Below are 10,645 nucleotides of genomic sequence, written 5' to 3'. Positions count from 1 at the left end.
ACATAGTCTCTCGCCCACCCCGCTACCACGTTCACTTTTTCACTAGCAGATCCATTATTCTTAAATGATAAAGTACATAACAGCTCTTCCTCATTATGATTGTGCACACGAAAAATTATAGGGCATCTCGAATGGTGGAAGATGGCTCGTCGGCGCGATCAACTTACCGTGAAAGTTGAATTGACGGGCCGTCCCCCGATGTTGTATCCCCAAAAGGACAACAATTTGGCTATGCGAACTCCATTTGAGCTCCGTCACCCGCCAAAACGATCACAACAAAATGTGGTTTGCGTCCATCACCCTCTTCGTAGGCATCGACAACATTTCGGGGGGCCGGATCCAGGTTGAAAAACCGAGTTTCAAATGATTTTATCTTTGACGTGTACTCTACCACCCTTCTATGAGCTCACCCACGAATAGATATATGGACAATAACATATAGAGCAATGCACCATCCTTCCATTTTCAAACTAGAAAGACAACAAGTTCAATAAGGACAGAAGGAGGAGGCTCGTCGTCGCATCGAAACCCAAGAATCCATGCTTTACATGGTCTATGGCCCGCCCCGCTACCACCATCACTTTTTCGTTAGCAGATGCTATATTCTTAAATGATAAAGTACATAACAGCTCTTCCTCTTTATGTTTGTGCACACAAAAAATTATAGGGCAATCCGAATGGTGCAAGATGACTCGTCGGCACGATCAACTTACCCTCAAAGTTGAATTCACGGGCCGTCCCCCGATGTTGTATCCACAAAAGGACCACAATTTGGCCATCCGAACTCCATTTGAGCTCCATCACCCGCCAAAACGATCACAACTAAATGTGCTACGCGTCCATCACCCTCTTTGTCGGCGTCGACAACATTTCGGGGGCCAGATCTAGGTTTAAAAACCGAGTTTCGGATGATGTTATCTTCGATGCATACTCTACCACCCTTTTGTGAGCTCACCCACGGATAGATATATGGACAATAACATATAGAGCGATGCACCATCCTTCCATTTTCAACCCGGAAAGACTATAGGTTCAGTCAGGATTGAAGGAGGAGGCTCTTTGCCGCATCGAAACCCAAGAATTCATGCTTTACATGGTCTATTGCCTGCCCCGCTACCACCCTCACTTTTTGACCAGCAGATGCGATATTCTTAAATGATAAAGTACATGACAGCTCTTCCTCATTATGTTTGTGCAGACAAAAAATTATAGGGCAATCCGAATGGTGCAAGATGGCTCGTTGGCGCAGTGAACTTACCCTGAAAGTTGAAATCACGGGTCGTCCCCCGATGTTGTATCCACAGAAGGACCACAATTTGGCTATGCGAACTCCATTTGAGCTCCATCACCTGCCAAAATGATCACAACAAAATGTGGTTCATGTCCATCACCCTCATCGTCGGCGTCGACAACATTTCGGAGGCCGGATCCAGGTTGAAAAACCGAGTTTCAGATGATTTTATCTTTGACATGTACTCTACCACCGTTCTGTGAGCTCACCCACGGACAGATATGTGGACAATAACATATAGAGCAATGCACCATCCTTCCTTTTTCAAACTGGAAAGACAACAGGTTCAATAGGGACAGAAGGAGGAGGCTCTTCGTCGCATCGAAACCCAAGAATTCATGCTTTACATGGTCTATCGCCCGACCGCTACCAACCTCACCTTTTCACCAGCAGATGCATTATTCTTAAATGATAAAGTACATAACATCTCTTCCTCATTATGTTTGTCACACGAAAAATTAAAGGGCATCCCGAATGGTGCAAGATGGCTCGTCGGCGCGACCAACTTACCCTGAAAGTTGAATTCACGGGCCGTCCCCCGATGTTGTATCCACAAAAGGACCACAATTTGGCCATGCGAACTCCATTTGAGCTCCATCACCCACCAAAACGATCACAACTAAATGGGTTACGCGTCCATCACCCTCTTTGTCGCCGTCGACAACATTTCGGGGGCCGAATCCAGGTTGAAAAATCGAGTTTCAGATAATTTTATCTTTGACGTGTACTCTACCACCCTTCTGTGAGCTCACCATGGACAAATATACGGATAATAACATATAGAGCAATGCACCATCCTTCCATTTTTAAACTGGAAAGACAACAGGTTCAATCAGGACAGGAGGAGGAGGCTCTTCGTCGGATCGAAACCCAAGAATTCATGCTTTACATGGTCTATCGCCCGCCCCGCTACCACGCTCACTTTTTCACTAGCAGATCCATTATTCTTAAATGATAAAGTACATAACAGCTCTTCCTCATTATGATTGTGCACACGAAAAATTATAGGGCATCTCGAATAGTGGAAGATGGCTCGTCGGCGCGATCAACTTACCGTGAAAGTTGAATTGACGGGTCGTCCCCCGATGTTGGATCCACAAAAGGACCACAATTTGGCTATGCGAACTCCATTTGAGCTCCATCGCCCGCCAAAACGATCACAACAAAATGTGGTTTGCGTCCATCACCCTCTTTATCGGCATCGACAACATTTCGGGGGGCCGGATCCAGGTTGAAAAACCGAGTTTCAGATGATTTTATCTTTGACGTGTACTCTACCACCCTTCTATGAGCTCACCCACGGATAGATATATGGACAATAACATATAGAGCAATGCACCATCCTTCCATTTTCAAACCAGAAAGACAACAAGTTCAATAAGGACAGAAGGAGGAGGCTCGTCGTCGCATCGAAACCCAAGAATTCATGCTTTACATGGTCTATCGCCCGCCCCGCTACCACCATCACTTTTTCACCAGCAGATGCTTTATTCTTAAATGATAAAGTACATAATAGCTCTTCCTCATTATGTTTGTGCACACAATAAATTATAGGGCATCCCGAATGGTGCAAGATGACTCGTCAGCGTGATCAACTTACCCTCAACGTTGAATTTACGGGTCGTCCCCCGATGTTGTATCCACAAAAGGGCACAATTTGGCCATCCGAACTCCATTTGAGCTCCATCACCTGCCAAAACGATCACAACTAAATGTGCTACACGTTCATCACCCTCTTTTTTGGTGTCGACAACATTTCGGGGGCCAGATCTAGGTTGAAAACCGAGTTTCGAATGATTTTATCTTTGACATGTACTCTACCACCCTTCTGTGAGCTCACCCACGTATAGATATATGGACAATAACATATAGAGCGATGCACCATCCTTCCATTTTCAAACCGGAAAGACTATAGGTTCAGTCAGGACAGAAGGAGGAGGCTCTTCGCCGCATCGAAACCCAAGAATTCATGCTTTACATGGTCTATCGCCCGCCCCGCTACCACCCTCGCTTTTTCACTAGCAGATGCATTATTCTTAAATGATAAAGTACATGACAGCTCTTCCTCATTATGTTTGTGCAGACGAAAAATTATAGGGCAGTCTGAATGGTGCAAGATGGCTCGTCGGCGCGATCAACTTACCCTGAAAGTTGAATTCACGGGCGTCCCCTGATGTTGTATCGACAAAAGGACCAAAATTTGGCTATGCGAACTCCATTTGAGCTCCTTCACCCGCGAAAATGGTCACAGCAAAATTTGGTTCGCGTCCATCACCCTCTTCGTCGGCATCAACAACATTTCGGGGGGGGGGGGGCGGATCCAGGTTGAAAAACCGAGTTTCGGATGATTTTATCTTTGACGTGTACTCTACCACCCTTCTATGAGCTCACCCACGGACATATATATGGACAATAACATATAGAGCAATGCACCATCCTTCCATTTTCAAACAGCAAAGACAACAGGTTCAATCAGGACAGAAGTAGGAGGCTCTTCGTCGCATCGAAACCCAAGAATTCATGCTTTACATGGTCTATCGCCCGCCCTACTACCACCCTCACTTTTTCACCAGCAGATGCATTATTCTTAAATGATAAAGTACATGACAGCTCTTCCTCATTATGTTTGTGCAGACGAAAAATTACAGGGCAATTCGAATGGTGCAAGATGGCTCGTCGGCGCAATCAACTTACCCTGAAAGTTGAATTCACGGGCCGTCCCCCGATGTTGTATCCACAAAAGGACCACAATTTGGCCATCCGAACTCTATTTGAGCTCCATCACCCGCCAAAACGATCACAACTAAACGTGCTACGCGTCCATCACCCTCTTTGTCGGCGTCGACAACATTTCGGGGCCAGATCTAGGTTGAAAAACCGAGTTTCGGATGATTTTATCTTTGACGTGTACTCTACCACCCTTCTGTGAGCTCACCCACGGACAGATATATGGACAATAACGTATAGAGCGATGCACCATCCTTCCATTTCCAAACCGGAAAGACTACAGGTTCAGTTAGGACATAAGGAGGAGGCTCTTCGCCGCATCGAAACCCAAGAATTCATTCTTTACATGGTCTATCACCCGCCCCGCTACAACCCTCACTTTTTGACCAGCAGATGCATTATTCTTAAATGATAAAGTACATGATAGCTCTTCCTCATTATGTTTGTGCAGACAAAAAATTATAGGGCAATCCAAATGGTGCAAGATGGCTCGTCGGCGTGATCAACTTACCCTAAAAGTTGAAATCGCGGGTCGTCCCCCGATGTTCTATCCACAAAAGGACCACAATTTGGCTATGCGAACTCCATTTGAGCTCCATCACCCGCCAAAACTGATGTAGGGTGGAACCCTATACGGCGGATCTTTCACGAAAGGAGTGGATCCCAACTAAGAACACGAAGAACACGACGGGAAAACAAGGGAAAACACAAGAGGAACTCTCAAAACCAACAAGATATAGTCACATATATGCTAGATCATCGAAACACGAGACGAGATACAAGATCCACGATCAACAAAGGACGATACAAAGGGTAACCGGTTCTTCTTCGTAAGGAGGTCTTGATGGGGGTCTTCTCCGTGAGGAGGTCTTGAATCCAAGGGAATTTTCTCCATAGAGGGGTCGCGGTCTCTCTCGTGGAGTAGATCCGATATGGGTGAGCAAAGCTCTATCTCTAAATGAGCTAATCCTTTGCTAACCCTAACTAGGAGGAGGTGGCGGAGTATATATAGTCTAAGGGACGAAGGGGTACATGGGCCTCGGCCCAGATGCGCTGCACGCAGGCAGGGGGGCCGGATGTCCGGGCCTTCCCGAGACGCCGGATGTCCGGGCGTTGGGGCCAGATGTCCGGGCTGGCAGGGTCTAGCTTCTGTGATGGGGCGCCGGATTTTCGGAAGCTGGGCCGGATGTCCGGTGGATCGCGACGGGCCGGATGTCCGGGCTGACTTGGCCGACTTTGGTGCTCTCTGGATAGCCGATGCCGGATTTCCGGGGCAGGGACCGGATGTCAGGCCGGGGCCGGATGTCCGGCTGCTGTGGCAGCTGGCTCTTCTTCCTTCTCCTTGATTCGCTCCCGCGCACACTTGGCCTTGGTCCTTGGGCTCTCCATGGTCTCCTCGGGTATACCTGAGTATGCACAAGGTCCGCGCTTGAAGTAGCATCCATGTCTTACATGTGAAAAGGGAAGATTCAGAAAGGAGCGAGTTCACATTAGGTCCAATGCCATAGGCTCGAGTGTACATGGGGATGATCGTAGGATGCTCCGCATCATCTCCCCTCCCTTGGAAAAGATCCGACCTCGGATCGAAATCCTCATCACCATGGAAACGGTTGTCGTGGACGGACTTGTAATTGGACGGAGTGAAAGGCATGGCGCAATCCAAGTACCCAAGGTGTTTCCGGAGTGGTACACATGCAAAAAGAGCAAACACAAACGACACTTGGAAATACAATGGTTAGCGCACACAAGGTTTCCATCATGTAAGAATGAGTCCGTGAGGCAAGATTGTTCATGACAAAGCACATGAAGCTTAGCAAGATGATATGGAATGAGATGTAAAGCATACATGCGAGCAAAAGCATTCATTGTGCACACAAATGTGTTGTGAATATGATGAATGCAACCACGGTGCAAAATGATGTCATAGTGAGACGGTTTATCAATAGCATGAATATGGCAATGGATGCTCAATATGAATAAGTTATCATGCAATTGATGGTAGGCAATATGATCATGATGTATGAATATGCCATCAAGAAAGATGACAACAAATTTGCTAAGGAAGTGCACAAGCTCATATATCATGGATGACATCGAAATACAAGATGCAACAAGGCAATCATAATGTGAGTCAATCCATGCATAAGATGCAAATTTGTTATGTGTGGTGTTGTACCATAGCTCGATGTCGTGGTAGAAGTTTTGGTCCGGTGGTGCATCCACTAAGTCCAGGCACTCCTCAACTTGAAGGTCCATAGGGTCCAATGTCGGTCCTCCATCCAATATATGTATCATGTAGACAAGAAAAAGGAAACAACAATGAAAGTATGGCCCATCCAATATGCATATGTGTAGAGGGCTCAAATGGAAGGAGTTCACCTTTAGTAGTTTCTCGAAAATGTTGGTGTCGCGCATCATGTTCACATAACCAATATGACTTGCGATGGTACCACCTTGTGAATTCCTCAAGCTAAAAGAACATGGCAAACACTCGGAAAAACAAATGAGGTTAGTGCAAATGTAACACCTATCATTCGAGTGGTAAGATACCCAACAAGTGTATGCATCATGCTCATCATAAGAAAGGACAAGGGAGTATTTCATAGGATGGTGGCATATGATGCAAGAACAACCAAATACAATAGGCTCAATCAAAGAAGCAGGCATCACAAGTAATATGTCCAAGTCTCCAAGATCAATAAGCATAGCAAGTTGGCACTCAATACAAGGTGATATGAGAGATGCAACTAGTGGACACAAGAGACAATGATCAAGATATATCATGTGAGAGGCATGAGCATATATGTCATCAACCCAAGAAAGCGAGTAAGAATGGAACATGGGTGATGCGACAAAGGAAGCAATCCTAGTGATCAAGTCAAGCAAGCTAGTAGTGCGAAGATGCAACGTACTAGAAGGAATCATGGCAAACATGTCATGGGTGCCAATAGTGTGCATGAATAATTCGCATGACATAGCACAAGCATGAAAGCAAGATATGAGGAAAGTATCGTCATTGTATTGGCAAGAAGTCTTATGTAAATAGCAATTGAACAATATGACTCTCCCAACACAACAAACATCAATAGCATGAGGCACATGATAAACATGGCAATAGCAACAAGGATCTCCACCAAACATGCAAATACACATAGGAGTAGCATAATGGTGAATCATGGGTAGATGCAAGCAAGGGTCACAATTGCATAGCAAAATCATAGAAAGAGGCATAGCATGGAAAGTGAACACGGGAAAATGTGTAACAAGTGATATATAGCCCAAAGCCGTGTGAGAGCCAAGTAAAAGGAATGCGTGAAGTCGTTGCGCGAAGGGAATGGTGGGAAGGACAATCCATAGGATCCCAAGTCATCTTTGCTCTCAAGAGCTCGTTTTGTCAACTCTTGGGATTGAGAGGTTGACGAGTATACGGGAGTACCTACACAAAACAAAGACAAAGGGAAAATTGTATGTGCGTGGTATATGTACACATCATCCATCATGATGCATACGTGCATGTGTTGGTTAGCACAAAATAGCCAATGCTCAAATAAATGAGATGCGTGATATAGAAACATATCATCCATCATGAGAGGTTTGTTATTATGTATGACATAATGGAGACTCAAAGGGTGTAATGCATCATGAGAAATATGTAGAGCATTGTTATTCATGGAATGCATATGGTGCAAGAAATTATGGGAATCATGCAAAGTATGGAATGCATCAAGATCTCGTAATATGTATGAGGAAATTATGGGGGTCTCCTCATGAGCATTTGTAGAAACATCACATGGAGAATATTGACGACATCCAAAACAAAGCATATTTGGTTCTATGTGATCATGGCATGACATAGTAGATGAATTGCGTAAATCATGTAAAGGAAGCATAGCAATATCATCACATGAAAAAAAGCCAATGACCATCATCTCGTCATCTATGCCATAAGTGCAAATAGGATTTATTTTAATGGGGCATGCATAGTTACTATGTTGAGATTGAAATGAAGCAATATGAGAGATCTCACTCATAGCATATGACAAGTTCAATGGATTGTCAAACATGAAGTGACCAATAGAATTTTCACATAATATCCTATGGAGCATAGCATCACAACTAGGCAACTCAACATGCTCATCATCATATTCATCATAAATTGTTAAGTCATGACATGAAGAAGTTCTACTAGCATGAAGCATGGGAATAGGTGGATCAACATCATGCAAGCAACCATTGGTAAGATAGTCCACTAGTGCGACAAGACAAGCACCATCACCCATGTTACCTTTGGAGCATCGCTGATAGAGGCAAGGGGCCCCCGATCTTTCGGTGACATGATAACTATCGATTTAGTGGAGATGACTTTGACGATCTGACTACAAACGTGCAACGACGTTGCACCTTAGCAATCGCTAAACCAGTCTCCTGAGGTTATTGACCCCGCTGGAGCACGATCAACCTAACCACGAAGGTCTATTCCTGCAAACAATCGAAGAACAAGCAAGAATATGATAAAAGCAATCTGAATATTGCGAATATGTATGAAGTATTGCTAAAGGTGGGGATCCGTAAGCGGTCTTGGTCTGGTCGTTGGACACAAACGAAGTACACGAAGTTGCAATGGCTAACTTTTAACTAAACAAATCCCAAGGAAAAAGCTACTACATGGATATACTTATATAGGAACAAGGGGTGGCGGCCAAGGAGGTGGGAGGACGTCCCAAGGCAGCCTAAAACCAACCCTAGGTCGTACAAGGCTCATGGGCCCAAGTGGAGGTGATGCAACACCTTTGGACTTGTTGTTTGACTCGGATTCTGCTGCAGCGTCAGATTGTTTCGACCATATCTCAATGCTCCAGAGGAATTTGAAAATGAATCCAATTGGGTTGGAAAGATCACGAAATCTACTTTCTAACAAAAAAAGAATCACCCAATTCGGAGTCCGTATGAAAAAGTTGTCGGCGTTTTGAGTCAGGTATGTCTGTGCAGCCCGAATCTGAATCCAGAACGTGAGAGACTTGGACTCTATCTTCTCTTGGCCCAAAAGTGACGTGAGAGAACTTTTTGAACAGAACCTAAACTTCTCCTTTTCCCTTATCTTCATATGTGGATTGTACAAATGTCCCATACACTTGCAATTAGACAAAACACAAAAGCGTGTGAAGTATTTTTGTTCTGGATAACATAAATAGATTGTTGAATAGTTTGCGCTAGAAATCTGTAACGCCCATGATGCGGCTATATCTCCCACGTGTCGAGGCACGACTTAGAGGCATAACCGCATAGTGGTTTTATCGCAAGAGGGGTCATCTTCACACAATCCCATGTAATGAACAAGAATGGGATAAAGAGTTGGCTTACAATCGCCACTTCACACAATACATGAATATAAATCATACATCATCCAAAATACACACATATGGACCGACTACGGTCAAAATCCAGATGAAAATAAGACAACCCCAAATGCTAGATCCCCGATCGTCCCAACTGGGCTCCACTACTGATCATCAGGAAAAGACACATAGTAACGACCATGTTCCTCGTCGAACTCCCACTTGAGATCGACGCCATCATCTGCACTGGCATCGTCGGCACCTGCAACTGTTTTGGTAGAATCTGTGAGTCACGGGGACTCAGCAATCTCACACCCGCGAGATCAAGACTATTTAAGCTAATAGGAAAGGATGGAGTAAAGAGGTGGAGCTGCAGCGGCAAAAGCATATATGGTGTCTAACTTGCGCAAATGAGAGCGAGAAGAGAAGCAACGGAACGGACGTCTTCTAGTATGATCAAGAAGTGATCCTGAACTCCTACTTACGTCATACATAACTCAGACCGTGTTCACTTCCCGGACTCCGCCGAGAAGAGACCATCACGGCTACACACGCAGTTGATGTATTTTACTTGGGTCAAGTGACAAGTTCTCTACAACCGGACATTAACAAATTCCCATCTGCCTCATAACCGCGGGCACGACTTTCGAAAGATAATACCCTGCAGGGGTGTCCCAACTTAGCCCATCATAAGCTCTCACGGTCAATGAAGGATAAACCTTCTCCCGGAAAGACCCGATCAGTCTCGGAATCCTGGTTTACAAGACATTTCGACAATGGTAAAACAAGACCAGCAAAGCCGCCCGAATGTGCCGACAAATCCCGATAGGAGCTGCACATATCTCGTTCTCAGGGCACACCGGATGAACACTACGTACAGCTAAAACCAATCCTCGAGTTTCCCCAAGGTGGCGCTGCAAGTGGCTCTAGTTTGGACAACCACTCAGAGGAACACTGGCCCGGGGGTTTAAATAAAGATGACCCTCAGGCTCGCGAAAACCCGGGGGAAAAAGGCTTAGGCGGCAAATGGTAAAACCAAAGTTGGGCCTTGCTGGAGGAGTTTTATTCAAGGCGAACTGTCAAGGGGGTCCCATAAATCACCCGACCGCGTAAGGAACGCAAACTCAAGGAACATAATCCCGGTATAACAGTAACTAGGGCGGCAAGAGTGGAACAAAACACCAGGCATAAGGCCGAGCCTTCCACCCTTTACCAAAGTATATATAGATGCATTAATTAAATAAGAGATATTGTGATATCCCAACATATCCATGTTCCGACATGGAACAAA

This window comes from Triticum aestivum, chromosome 6D (genome assembly GCF_018294505.1).
Source record: "Triticum aestivum cultivar Chinese Spring chromosome 6D, IWGSC CS RefSeq v2.1, whole genome shotgun sequence".
Taxonomy (NCBI): domain Eukaryota; kingdom Viridiplantae; phylum Streptophyta; class Magnoliopsida; order Poales; family Poaceae; genus Triticum; species Triticum aestivum.
Note: the sequence above shows the minus strand (reverse complement) of the source record.